This window comes from Polypterus senegalus, chromosome 12 (genome assembly GCF_016835505.1).
Source record: "Polypterus senegalus isolate Bchr_013 chromosome 12, ASM1683550v1, whole genome shotgun sequence".
NCBI lineage: Eukaryota > Metazoa > Chordata > Cladistia > Polypteriformes > Polypteridae > Polypterus > Polypterus senegalus.
In genome coordinates, this window is record NC_053165.1 from 66,082,917 (window position 1) to 66,098,250 (window position 15,334).

The 15,334-nt window shown below is 40.4% G+C and overlaps 1 protein-coding gene across 6 annotated transcripts in view; it reads right to left on the reverse strand.

Annotated features, from left to right (window-relative positions):
• Nucleotides 1-5,134, reverse strand: part of ncor2 (nuclear receptor corepressor 2) — a 313,848-nt gene extending 308,714 nt beyond the window's left edge. For 5 of the 6 annotated variants that reach the window (XM_039772028.1, XM_039772023.1, XM_039772025.1 and 2 more), the window contains exon 1: nt 4,685-5,132. The gene's annotated coding sequence lies outside the window, so the exon portion shown is untranslated. Of the gene's footprint in view, nt 1-4,684 lie in introns of all 6 variants that reach the window. The other variant, XM_039772027.1, reaches the window with a different exon arrangement.
• Between the last annotated feature and the right edge of the window lie 10,200 nt (nt 5,135-15,334).

Here is a 15,334-nt window from a genome sequence, read left to right on the forward strand (position 1 = left end):
GGCAAAAAAGCCAAGATCCCCCATAAAGAGGCAGGTTACAATAAAACTCAAACAGATGCTTAAAAAGTGACCAGCTGGACTTTCTTTAGATTGTAGCAGCACAACAGTTACTTCTGGATTCCCCCTGACTGTTATGCAGTTTGTGCTAAAATCTTTCACAATGCAAAAAATATTTCTGGATATTAAACATAAAAAATGCACAACTACAAAATCATCACTAATGATGTCCAAGGTACCCAACAATAAACTTGTAACACCAGTACAACTTTATTAATCTGTCTGTCATGCATACCTACCTAGTCTTACTACCTGTGAATAGTCTGAGGTAAAAGGTTAATCCCAAGTTCAATTCTACTTCACCACGTGTACTAATCATACTGCCCTGTTATAATAATACCATCATAAGTGAAATGACATATGTAGTTCTCCAAAGAAAGTGACATGTTTCCCACTAAAGTGCAGATATCCAAAACGCTTCAATTTAACGTCACCTAATCCTAGCAGTCACAGCAGTGTCAGTCCAAACACACAGTGAATATGCCACTTGTTTAGGTGTACCAAGCTAGCAAAGCTTGATAAGATTAGGAATGAGGGAATCAGAGGTGCAGTTAACGTGGGAGAACTCTCTAAGTATATAGGCATGTCATGAGAAGAGAGGGAAACTATGTGGGGAAAATAACTGCGGATAATGGAGGTGCTGGGATGGATGGGAAAAGGACGACCAAGCAGAAAGTGGATGGAGTGTGTGAATGGGGACCTAAGAGAGAAAGTGGCAATGGTGAAGGCTGGTCAATTATAGTGCCCCTACATACAAGTGGGAAAAACTTTAGAAGACTAAGTTTTCAGGAAAATCTATGATAAAAATACAACTTAAATCATCTTGGGAACACCCATCTTTATTTTTCCTCTCCTGCCTAAATGATCACAAAATAAATACTGGAGTATAAATTTAAATGTGCGGCTCACAACACCAGAACACAGTAGCTGTAAATGATTGGCGCAGTACACAACTTTATATAACAAAACATATCAGTGCCAAGTCAAACGTGTCAACGATGGCTTTTTGGCTGTGCCAGGCAATGTGACTTTCCTTCTGACTTCCCACGCTTTAATTTGAGGCGTGTACAAAGCCAAAAGCTTCCAAAAAAACTCTTAAAATACCTACAGTTTTTCTGCCTATTTATTCCATTCTAAAGTCATCAAGCATTATCCTAAATTCAAACATGGGAGCTTTGTAGACCCCGAGCCTCCAACATAATACAAAACACATTGATGATGGCATGTGAGGTAGATGCAAACATTCTTATCAGAAATTGTCAGCAAAATGCAAGTGTAAACTTTCATGTTAAATTCACAAGAATTTGGTCAAAAACAAGCTACCTTGACCTAACACAATGATGCCAGAGACCATCAATTGTTCAAGTCCCTGAAGTTGTACCCCTATATCAACAGCTCTATACCACAGAGTCTCAGAGTTCATACTGCAGTTTGGTCAACCACAGTGGAGATACAATGTGATGGACAGCATGATAATGCAACATGGAGCAATTCAATGTGGAGCCTGCAATGCCAGATCCATTTACACGAACTGGAAAAAGGTGTGAAAACCTTTCACCTCTAGAACACCAGAAGCATTTTTCCAGTGATGTAACTGTCATGAAGTTTTGAATGTCCGTTTTGCTATGGCAGAATAGTAAAGGGACAACACATTTAATCGAAAAAACTGTCAATGAGGAAAAATTATCAGTGCTGAATGGAAAATGACCTTGTAACAGCCAGCCACCCCTGTTAAGGGATGAGCCTGTGGTGTCCTGGATAATGAACAGTCGGGCAGACCACAGTTTCTGAGGCTGAAGGACTGTGTTTCTGATATGGATGTGAACAACACAACACAGGAGCACCACAAAGAACAGTCCTGCCTCCTTCTGTCTTCACCCTGTACACCTCAAACTATAAATATATCACTTTCAGATTTTCTCAGATGATTCTGCACTTATGGGATGTGTTGATAAAGAGGATGACACAGACGAGAGGACTAAAGTGGACAACTTTGTTTCTTGGTGCAAAGAGAACTACCTGCAACTTCAAATCACCAAAACCAAGGAACTGCTCACTGACTTTAGCTGCACCAAAAAGCCCCTACGCCCAGTCACTATTCAGGGAGTGGATGTAGCGGTAGTGCACTTCTACAAGTACTTGGAGGTCCACATCAGTGATTAGGTGGGCTGGTCTCAGAACAGCGGAACTAGAAAAGAATGGGCAATGCATGTTCTTAAATCATAGGAGACTGAGCTCCTTTAATGTGGGTGTAGTAGCAACATCCATCACTTCTTCTACAACAATGTGAAGGTCTGTGTTATATTCTAGGCTGTGATCTGCTGGGCTGATAACACCACTTCAAGAGAGGCTCACCGAATCAACAAACGAATTAAAAAGGCAGGCTCAGTTACAGGACACACTCTGGAACCCATGGAGGTCATAGCAAAGGAGACAATTAAAACAAAACTGAGTGTCATTATGAATAATGCTGTACATCCTCGCTATGACACACTAACACTAAGAACTTAAAGCCAACGATTTATCATCCGCGTTTATCTCCATGAATACTGCCTCCCACTTCCCTGCCTCCTCTTTCTGCGGTCTGCGGCACTCTCAAAGTCGGCATTCATATAGCTGAAGTAACCATTCGGCACGTCCCTAAGCCTGAGCCCTCCCTGTCTGCAAACTGCATTTCAATGCCTTTCGCCCACCACCCAAACCGACTCGGACTATTTCTCCCACATATGTGCAGATCGATTCTTTGGAAATGTTGCAACAATGCCTAACCAAACACCCAGAAAAAACAGACGGACAGTCAGGGACGCCACAACCCAAGTTGTCCTGACCGCAGTACAAGCTGTGACGGGACAGACTCGAGGAGCTTGTCATCGGTGACGTTTACCCTGATCACGTGCACGGCTTCCCGACATACACAAAGCACGTGGCCGATTCTGTCTACATTACCTTTCGGGGTCAATCGAGATGTTCACAAGACGACGGATCCCTCGTCTTCTCCTATCACCGCACGACTTTGCTTAACGGGTTCTCAAGGATTCATTCGCGACCCTCTCGGACTGTTTGCGGCCAGTAACCCGCAGCTCTGCGCATGCGCTGAGCCTTTGGCCCCCTCAGTGGCGTTTACGCACTTCCACACTTGACTGAGCCGGGCGGACATTATGTTTTAAAGTTGCAGATCACTGACTCGAAGACTTGCATATCGCAATCACAACAACAGGCGGTAGCGGTCAGCGCAGGTCAGGTCAGGTGGCACCGCACGAGTTTAGTCCTGCCCAAAGTCGAGCGGGGCGGTGCGGCGGACAAATACATGCAGAACGAGCACGGCGTCTGGAGCAGCTCAGCATTGAACAGTAGAACATGGACACAAATCTCGAGTAAGGAGTACACACACGGAAAGAGCTGTAAAGCAGCTCAGTGTAAACGCCCCTGCGTTAAGGAGAAGAGTAATAATCGGCATATTTTATTTTAGTGCTAACTTTTACCTTTGTAACTTACGCATTGCCGCTAAAAAAACACCATAGGAGGGATTAGACGTAGCGAAGGGGATACCGAGTCGTGACACTTTCATGACAGATGGAAGCTTGGAACTAGGCCACTGTAATCCACGGGCTGCGGTTTGGCCATCCCGCACAGTCTGTCGTTAATTTTGAAAATAACGGACAAATCTGGCCATTTGGAACACACGGGGTCGTAATAATGTGAATGTTTTATTAATCTGGTAGGAATGGTACGGTTTACCTCAGCGAGGTATTCTACACTTAAAATCGGACAGAACGATTAATAAATCTGTGCGGACTGCTTCAGTCACTGACAGGTCAAAATAATACGTTAAGAAATGTGACACACAAGAGTAAACCTTTCAATCCATAGAGCTCGTTTGTTTTGCTAACAACTAAATTGTCCCATTACCACATAACAGTAGTTTCATATTTCCACTTAAGGGGTCGGTGGCAGGCAGCCCACGCATTACTTTTTTTAATATACGTCTGGGTAAAAGTGAAGCTATGGAGCCTGTTGCACTACACCGTCGCCTACTGTCATCGATGACCGGGTGCCGTTGGCTCGGATCAAGGTGGGCTCAGGAGAGGACAGGGTGCTAGTGCATCACTCCTACTTATACAAAGGTTCATTATCTTTAAAGTACTTTACCGTATTAAACCTATTTCTTAGGCATGTTACTGCACATGCAATTCCATATATACACACCTCAGTTTCTTACATCTACATTTGTAAAACGACCCTATGAAATGTGTATCACGCGACAGGAGCTTATAAAACTGGCAACTCCACAACGCGTGAATGCCCAGCAGCAGCCAAACTGTTTCCAACTTGATTTTGTTTTTCAGGGTGTGTGTAATAATCAGGCTTTCTAACAGTGCCTTTTGCCGGCAGCATCTTATCCTGTCGGCACCCTGTGGGCAGCGCGTCAATCCTAAATACATTTTCGCCGGGTTTATTTGCACGCCCATTCGCGCGGACAAGTGTCACTCGACTGTCCCAACTGCGCCGCTTCCAAGTCCCGGAAGCTTTCCCCGCACTGCCCCCATTGGCGACCAACAAGCACACGAGCCACTGGGTGAAAAATCGCGACCGCGGCCCCTTTAATAACGCTTCGTTTCCGCCTTACCGTCTACTCAATCCCATGAAGGCTCCGTCTCATTTTTGCCGTTCTCTTGCTTGTTTACAAAGCTCCCCCCAAAAAAGAAAGTGGCCAGCTCCAGCCAAACGGTCCTCTCGGGGTAATCCAAAGACGCCTGCGGGCCGTGCCCTGGTTTCCTTTTGCCCAGCTTCTTTTTTTTTTTACTGCCTTGTGCCCCGTTTTACGAAATGTCTGTCTGCAGCCGTGACTGACTGCTCGCTCCCCCACTCTCTCTTTTTCGCTCGCTCGCTCACCCGCCCTCTCTCTCTCTCTCTCTTTGGGAGTAACTTGGTTGAGCACGCTTCTCTCTCTCTCTCTCTCTCTCTCTCTGTGTTTCCTTTTTTTGCTTCGCTGCGCTCCCCCGTCTGAGATCCACTGAAAAAGATTGATGGCCGCGCTCCAAGTCGATTGCGAGACACCACCAGCAGACAGACAGCGAGCACACGGAGAGCCCTCAGCGGGGCTCCTGCTTAAAGGGCCAGTCGGCTTGAAAAAGTCGAGCGAGTGCTGTGCTTCCCGGGGCTGTGCGTTTTCGATGGAAGCCGCCAAGTGTTCCTTAACTTTTCATCTGTAATGTAATTTCCTTTTTAACTCTAGGTTAATGTACTGCTTTTCATTTAATAAGTACCGTTTCTATGGAGCTATGAAAAAGATGAGATCTATCTCTGCTTCTCGACACCGAAACAAAAAAAAAACATTTTTGTGCGTCATCGCTTTTCGGTTCCTAATTATGCAAAACACTTCTTGTTACTTATTTCAGTATTGTGAAACAAAAATTAATTTCACCATTATTAGGAAGTAATGTAGTAATTTTCGTCAGCATCATAATTACTCGGGGAGTCGACTAAGAAAGAAAATGTGCTCAGCATGTATTACAGTTTATCAAGTCCTCATAATTATCATCATCATACTGGTTTTTCAAATTACTGTAGTTCATGTTCGGTTTTGTTCTCAATCAAATATTATGACACTTCTTCTGAAACGGCTTACATCTAGCAATGACCACTGGGAGATGGAGCCCATTCTTGCAACCTCATGTACCACATGGACACTTAATAGTTTGGACAAATGAAATCAATTTACAAATAAATAAAAGTGATATGAACTGTTTAATACATCCTATAAATTTATTTGACAAAGCACCATTTAGAACCAGGCAAAAACATTAAGCAAAAATTAACATTTTATCCATCCATCTATATCCTAACTACAGGGTCACGGGGTCTGCTGGAGCCAATCCAAGCCAACACAGGGCGCAAGGCAGGAAACAAACCCCGGGCATGGCGCCAGCTTAACATTTTAGTGATGAGAAAATATAGCTTCCTATTAGAATAAAGTTAATAGTGAAAACTATAAACAGCAATGTAGGTAAGGAGTCTCAAAAAATAGAAACATCATCCATTTATAAAATGTAAAGCAATCCAAATGCCACATGTAATTCCATCTAATTGAGCCAAGAAAGTGTACCACATAACTTCATACAATATACACAACTAATGTACAAAACTTTGGAATCTCCCCGAAATATTAATATTTTTGATAAAATGGATGTTTTACTTTAAAGCTTCATAAAATTGATTTACAAATATACCCCAAGTGCTTGCTTTATTGAGTGGAATAACAGGTTTCAGCTATGCTAACGCCATGATAAAGGTTTCTCTAATAACCAGTTAGCATATAAACATTGCAAGCTAAGAGAGTTAACTGCTAGGGCACTGGAGTAAAGGCTACTGAAAATGAGGCTTTCTAATTGTAGGTGAATAATAAATTGCAAATCAGTCATTTTAAATAGTTAAAGTCATTGGCAAAATATGTAATGACTTGGCAGTATTTATAAATCAATTTAATGGTGTAATGATAAAAAAAAAAAGTACCGATATTTTACAAATAAAAGAACATGTCTTGGTGATTCCAAATTTCTGATTGGTAGTGTAGTACTAGGTTGTTGTACCGTGTTAGCCATTATGAATGTAGAGAAAAGCCAAGCAAAATGACACCTTTTATTGGCTAACTAAAAGGTGTCATTTTGCTTGGCTTTTCTCTGATTGGTAGTGTAAATCATATATTAACACTTAACTACTACACCACAATCTCATTTTGGTTATCAAGACAGTTCAAATTATTAATTTTCTTAGTATATTTTATCTGCTAAATGGGAGGAAGTTTTAAATATTCTAAAAATGAAAGAGGCCGCATCACAAGTGCCCTTTATGATAAAATCACAGTTACGAGGTGACAGAGTTCCTGTGGAATATCTGCAGTAAAATGGCAAATTACTAAATCAACAAAGTTGTGTTATGCTGTTTAATTACTGAAAATCTGTAAGTCATAATAAAAGCAAAACATGCAATGCGTTTAGAATATCTGAATTCAAGATACTTGTAAATGTTCTAGATCCACATCTGTGTGTATGAAATCAATAGAGATCAATTACAACTTCTTGTGAAAGACTGTCCGTCTGTGTGTTGTGAAATTAATTATTTTTATTGATTACATATTGTTGTCTAATTAAATTACTTTTTCCCCAACTATTGATTTTCTTTTTTTAATAAACAGAAGCTATTCTTTGGCCCAGGTTCTGCATTCGTCAGTATGTCAGTATTTAAATTTCTAATTCTTTGCCAGAGTCCATACAGCTGTAGAAGAGACTGCGTCATCACAGTCATCGTCTCAGTGTTGCCTGGCGGTTTAATAATACTGATTATGCAGTTAACATCCTTTAAGTATAATGGAACAAATCTTTTTTTGGATTATTTAAACATTAGTATTTTCCAATGCTGGGTGTAAGCCCCTCAGAGTTGTTCAAGAAAACTTAAAAACACCACGAAGAACAAAATAAAAACAGGAAAATAGGACTTTATGTGACTTTAATTTTCCAAATGCACAAGGTGCAATCTTCTTCACAAAAGCTAAGAACACAGAGAACTGAGAGGTGCAATCCCTGCTGCTGACCGGCTAGATGACTGAGCAAACCATTTCATTCGCCGGTACTAAAATGTACTGCGTATAGAAAGGCCTGGATTACACCATCTTGGAAAACAGATTTTATTTAAACACAACATAAGATAAAGGTTGGTATTTTTATAAAATCCATCTGTAATTAGGATTTTAAAATTTCTGGACAAAAGAAATGGAAAAATGTGATATAAATTATGCATCCTCAACCAAAGAAGAAAAAGTGAGAATATTAGTTACGTTTATGCCCTGATAATAAGTAATATGGAGAAGCAAAGGAAGGACAACAGAATACAAGATCTTCTCTGACAGAGCTATGGTAAGAAGTGCCGGGCAAGTACAGGCAGAATAATGAACTTAGACAGAGATGAAGTCTAATAAGCATATCAAAGAGAGGTGACGATATGGACTTACGGACAAGAAAGTTAGAAAGAAAATGATTAAATGGATTCAGGAGGGAAGGATTTGCACATCCGAGGCTATGAAGAAGTAAGAGGCCTGCCTCAAAGAACTGTTGTTAGAAAAATAATCAAAGTCGTTTGTTGTTAGGGCTCAAGAGATGATCCATCATTTTAGTTTGAGTAAGGACTATAGTAAAGTCTTGCTTCAAAAATATGGCTGATTTATATTTTCTATTGGCTGCTTACCCTAAGAGGAAGAACACTTTTTTTTTTCTATGAAGTGAATATGACATTCAGCCTGCCTCTTCATAACTATGGTCGGCACTACAAAAACAAGAAGAACATTTTCTTTTTCTGGTGTGGTCCAGTTCTTTGCAATTTTTTGGTGCATCCAAGCAGAAGGCACCTTGGTGTAAATGCACAGCCTTTGACAAAAGCTGAAAATCCAAGAGTACTACTGCACATGGCTTTTTGAATTAGGGCATCCAGAAGAGAGCTGGTATAAACCACCAAAAGAAAAAAAAAAAAAGACAACTAAGATGTCTTCCACAGTAATTTAATGTAGGATTTAAAACAACCAGTTTCATCTAATCAGGATTAAAACTCATCAGGAGCTTTCAGATGCAGTATGTACTAAAGTTGGTGATACAAAACTGCCTGCACATTCCTTTTCACATAATTACAAATCATTTTAGTGACAAGTGTTAGACCCCCCGTGGGTGGGATTCCAGTCTCTCTAAGCACATCCTATTTGTGAATGCATAAGCTTCAAGCCATTAAGAATGTGCAGTTACTCACTTGTGGTACAAAATTACCTGTGCTTGGAAAAGTGCTAATGTAAGTCTGCCCGCAAGGCTTCATCAGTATTAATAGGTTTTCTCTCTCTTAAGGGTGGAGTGGTGGCTCTGAGGCTAGGGATCTGAATCAGCAATCGGAAGATTGCCAGTTTGAATCCTGTAAAGGCCAGAAGTGACTCTGCTCCGATGGGCCCTTGAGCAAGGCCCTTAACCTGTAATTGCTTTGTCCAGGGTGTGACGTTAATCTGCATCCAGCCCAGAAAGCAGGTCCTCCAATTTGCGTTTGCAGCAGGATTGGCACTCCAGCTACCATTAAAAACCTCACACTGTTCCAGTTTGGTGCTGCAGTGTCACCCACTGCACTCGGGTCCCAGGTGGTTCATTATTGTGGTGGCTGCGGCAATGCTCTTAACCCTTCACTCTCTCTCTTATAAATCCACATCTACACTCACAGACCTACTGCACTCTGTCCATTCATCCATTTTTCCAAGGTCACAGCAAGCATAAGGCCCATACCAAGAGCAGTCCCTAGGCAGGGTGCCAGGGTGAACACACACACGCAACCACACTAGAGCCATTTGACCTAACCTTCAAGTTTTTGGACTGTGAAATTACACCAGAGCACCCTGGGGAATGCAGCGGTGACACAAGGAGAATGTGCACACTTCATGCAAGAAGCAACAGGGACTTGAACCTTGGTGTCCTTGTTGCAAGGCAGCAGCACTCTTGACTGTCAAACCAGTCCCACGCATTGCTAGAACAATCTCACTGTTGTGGAGTTTTTCCAGGGTTAATTTCCATGTGCTTTGTTATACATCTGAATAACCTTGCATTGCACTTTCATATCATTGCGGCTTGAATTGCACACAGTAAAATGCTTTGTAATGATGTGCTCTGGGAAAGCCACAGACTATATAAAATACTGAGAGACTGGAATATTTCTGACAAAAACCATTGGGATAATCCAGACAAAAAGTCAACGCAAATCACGATTTTGCCCAAAAAATGTTTCCTTCATTTTTTAGACTTCAACCATCTGTCCACTACCCTAACCTGCTTATCCAGGGCAGAGCCTATCCAATTAAGCATCAGGTGCAAGGCATGACCAAGACCAGAACAGGGCACCAGCCCAGCGCAGGGCATACATCTCAACCATCATCATTTAGAAGAGAATATCCACAAAGGAGCCACAAATTATCTTTATTTTATATAGCACCTTTCAATAGTGAATGTCATCCTAATCATTTTTTTTTTTACCTTGCAGGTATAAATAAAAATTCGAAGTCCTGCTAAATTGGTCCTTCTTTAAAGTGAAAGGGCACATCCGTTATCCAACAAAGGTAAAGCTAAAAATTCAGCCCACAGTTACACAGACATGCCACACGGTGGTTCCCTATTTACCTGACGAGGTAAGAAGGAGGTATTGTGGCAGCAGAGCCAGAGCTAAGCTAAAAGCCAAGCGACTAGCGAGAAAGTAGCATTACAAGCCTTCGGTGCCTTCTGTGATCCTGGGAAATGTGAACATGTGAATTTCCCCTTGGGATTAATAAAGTATCTATCTATCTATCTATCTATCTATCTATCTATCTATCTATCTATTATTTTTTAAAATACATTATTGATATCTCATCAAGAGCTCATATGTGCCTTGAGATAAATGCACAAGTCTCCCTGTAATCCTATATTTAAAAAAAAAATTCTTCAAAAAGGATAGACAGAAGATCGTAAGGCAGAATCATATCATGTGAAGTTATTCACCTCATTTCAGATTCTCACTTTTCCTTTCGTCTTGGAGTGTGTGCAAGTTTACATGCAAGCAAAGACTTGGTTCCAAAGAGAAAAGGGAAAAGCCACTTTATATATTTTTTAAGAACATGGACACTGTCAGAGAAATTGAGACAAAATCAAAAATGAAGAGCAAATCTTGGGTTAAACCAAAATTTGTGTGAAAACAAACTGATAAAAACGACATAGAAAAACTAAAATCCAAAAAGCTAGAAATACTAAAGACAAATACATAATCTGAAAGAAAAAAAAACATTCATTTTTATGTTTCTCTCCAAAGAAGGTCACTTTCCAGGGTATTTTACAAGTATAGCTATAGAGCATATTTTTTAGCAATATTTTCAACAGAAAGAGTACAGGCTGTCCAAGGTCACACAGATTTAAATTAATGAAAGCAGGAGTTAGTAGAAGGGAATTTTGATAGTAACCAAACATTCTGTATAAACCAAAATATCAAAACATTCTTAATTCTGACTAATACAATTGAGGGTCTTGAGGGGCATAGTCAATTCCAACAATAACTGGTTTAAGGAAGGAAACAGTCCATCACTGGGCCTGCAACAGTGTCCAGTTAAGCTAAGATACATATCTTGGGGGATATTTAAGGAATTCTGCAGGATCCAGTGGAAAAGTCACACAGCTATTGGGCAGAACATGCAAACTCCACACCAACAACAAACACATGGGCAATTTAAACCGAGGATGTTAGATCCACAAGGCAGTATAACTAGCCACTGCACCAGCCACAGATGATTTGTTTTAAGACTGGAGTGTTATGTTGGTTTTTGTTGTTTGAATACACAGTTTTGTAAATTACCTCCAGTTAATAAAAGGTCTAGAATTAATCGTCAAGATTCTGTTATTTAATTGAAAGCACAATTATTCAATGCCAATGGGAGGGCCTAAGACATCTTAGGATAGGAGTGCAGCTATAGGGAAGTCTCCCTACCACTCCCTGCAGCCAGCCCTATAATGCTTACTTCCCCCATTCTGAGTCATTTCTTCTAAGACAAAGTCAGAAGCTTCCTTGGTCCGCCTCCTCTTCTGCCAATTCTTTGACCGTTTTCTTTTGCCTAGAACCAGCAATTCTGACAGCCTTCGGAAATCATTGGGTGGATATTTCAGTGAAGAGGAAACTTCAACTGCTGCTCCAGGTAAGCTCTCATGTTCCATTCACTTCCAGGTGTCAGTCCTGGTCATTGCCTCTGAGTGATGTTCTGTGCACCTTCAACCCACCTAACGTAGCAGATCAGCCATTGTGATGTTATGGGACTAGCGTTCTCTATTTTCAGCCCGTGTTCCTCCAAGATCTCTGCAAGACTTCAAAGACCCTGGTCATGGTGCCAACCATTAACATCACATGTTAATTTTGCTCAACATCATCTCCCTATTAGACATCCTGTAAGAATCAAGGCTTTGAAGAGCAAAACCCATCAATCATGGCTATTGAGTAACTGGTCATAATTTTACAAGGGATGCTCATCTGATTACACCAACAGGTAGAAACACATCTTTATTACTAATTTAAGAGGAAATGGGCTTATTTCAACAGGAGAACTGTCACTTTCACATTTTATCATCAGTTAATAATTGATAAGAATTTAAACCAAAAAAATTCAACAAAGCTTGGGGGGACAAACTGAATCATTACCAGCATAACCCCACTTTATCCTACACAATGGCTAAAGACTCATGCATCCAGAAATGAAACATTCACATGCAATGGCACAACGGTTCAAGAATGGTTTGCCTCCAGCATTAGAAAATGCACTGGATTATTATGAACATTAGAGAAAATCTTTTGTCTTCATTTCTGAAACGGAAGCTGCCAATAAAAACAAGGCCGGGCCTGCAAACTTAAGTAACCATCAGTTAAAACTGAGGCAGAAAGGATAAGATGAGCTTAAAGTCTGAAGGCAAACCAAAGATCAGAAATCATAACTACTAAGAGATAGTGACAGAAACATGCAGAAACGTTGCTCTGACTAGATTCATTAAAATATTTCTATGGCTATATTTACTTATGTTTTATGTGACAAAACTCAAAAAGCTCCTGCATTTTCTCTAGGCCTTGTTTTTATTGTCCTCCAAGGTGATGCTGCCTACCAATATAATAGTGTCCTAGGTAGAAGGTTCCTGCATTGTGCTTGATGCTTCTGGGATAGACTCGGAGCCAGCTTGACAACCCCTAACTCTTTCCCATCCATGAATGAATGGATGGATGGATGGGAGGGAAGTAAAAGTGCAAGGACAGTAGCACATGATAGTAAAAACTCTGACAGCTTTTTTTGAGATACATGTCCTCTATGAGAGGAACCCAGACAGTTCACAACATTTGTTAAGCGAAAGCCTTACCTGAATGGTCGCTAAACGATGAGACTCCAAGTTTTCATTTCCGTTTCAGATGTTTTGTAAAAGCACTCAGAAACTCTGCCTCTGCAACATGAATCAACAGCTTGTTGCAGATTCCCATGACACTTCAGCTGTGCACAAACAAAGTCATTCCTGGCCTCTTTCTTGAATGCACTTCCCCCTAAATTTGCTCTATTGTCTACAAAAAACAGATGACATGTGGTGAGACATATTCAATCTTGCTAGATCTTTACGAACAGTATGAGATGAATACACTTTCATTTGACTTCATTAAATTGTAGTTTAACTTTATAACTATTTTTAGACAGTTTTCCAGATGTATTTAAAATAGCACAATAGTAAGTTTCAATTTCAAACATAAATTTATGGTGAAAAAAAAAGAATAATGACTGCGCAGCTAGAGAAGTCAAACACTTATTTTTGTGACTGAGTTGCTTTGTTAAATTACCAGAACATCAAATTTCCTGCACATCTTGTGCAAGACAGCTATGATATGTCTCCTAAACTTACTCCTAAATTTGTTATACAGGAAAATATACAGATTTCGTTTCCACAGATTTGCTTATCCTCTTGTATTAAAGTGTAACCCACTTTGTGACACCCATAGCCATGCGGAGCAGGAGAAAAATTCGGAGTCCTATCACGTTGCAGCAACACAGGCTCCACTAAGGGAATCCATTGGTTCTTTTGGGAGCAGCTAAGGTTCAGAGGTTCACAGTAGTATAACGCCCTCCTAGCACCATCACTCACTTTTTTTTTTTTTTGAAAAACACAAGCTTAAAATACCTTTACAAAATATATACTGCATCAGGGGAAATGTTCTTTACAGGAGCGGTACACAAAATTGTGTGATTATAGGTAGCAAAAGTTTACAGTTAATAGTGTCTACTGGATCCTTACCCCATTTTTCCCCTAGGATCAATACTTCAGTATCTGCCAGGTTTTCAGTAATGTAACCCCCACAGATAATGAGAATGAACTGTCTATACAATTCTGAAGTGTAAATTTATATTACAACTTCATTAGGAAATCACAATATGGCCTGTAGCCACTTCCATATTTTTAAGGGTGCATATTAGGACACAGCTGCTCCTTATTTCCTAACTTAAACCAGAAGGTCATATTAAGGCACTGATAATTATACAAGTTGGGACATTCCTCAATAATAAGCATGCATTCTTTGTCGCTTTTACATGTGATGGTGTGGTCTGTTTCTGAGTCCTGAATCGTGCTAATTATATTGTAGACAATATCACATTCAGGATCAATGTTATTTTTTTTTCTCCAAATTAAATTTTGACTTCAGTGACGAACTGGTTGCATTATTTATAGATCTGAAGTTACTGCAATGCACAGCATGCAAAAATGCAGAGCTCAGCTTTCCCACAGGCACAGATTTCTTTCCTTCCTATGGTTCTCTTTCTCTCAGAAAATTATTTTTAACATCCATAATATGTTGACAGCGGTTAGGTTGACAGAAAATCGTTTTACCTTATTATTTAAAACAAGCTACAGCCAGCAGCCGTACCACAGGCACTTCAGAAGAGGTCATCCACCTGAAGATACTTGGACAGTACTTGGATTGAAGACCATCTAGAAAAAGCTTGGGCTGCTGCTGGCGGAGGTGTTGGTGAGGCCAGCAGGTGGCGCATACCCTGTGGTCTGAATGTGGATCCCAATGCCCCAGTGAAGTGATGGAGACACTGTGCTGAACAAATGTCACCGTCCTTTAGATGAGACATAAAACAGAGGTCCTGACTCTGTGTGGCCATAAAATATCCATTCACATCCTTCATAAAGAGTAGGGTGTATCCCAATGTTGTGGCTAAATTGCCCACCATGACCAAGTCATTCCGGCACCCTAATCATCCCTTGTCTTTAATCGTCTCTCTCTCTAACCACTTCACTACCTAACAGCTAATGTGTGGTGAGTGCACTGGCGCAAAAATGGCTGCTGTCACATCATCCTGGTGGGTGCTACACATTAGTGGAGGTGAAGTGGCTCCCCATACACTATAAAAACACTTTAAGTAGTGATAAAAATGTAAAGAATTATTATTATTATTATTATTATTATTAAGCTGTAGTATACACATATCAAATTTCAACTGCTTTTTTCAATAAATCTTTTAAAATATCAACAGTCAATATTTGTCTTTCAAGCAATTTTACTAGGACATACTTGGTATTTACTTGGTACATACCAAGATAAACTGAATAAAACTTAGTCTCACTCTACATCATTGCCATGGCTTACAAATAGTTTAGATCAGTGCTTCTCAACCGCTGCTGCCAGTGGGTTGCAAGTGGGCCGCAGTGGATTTTCA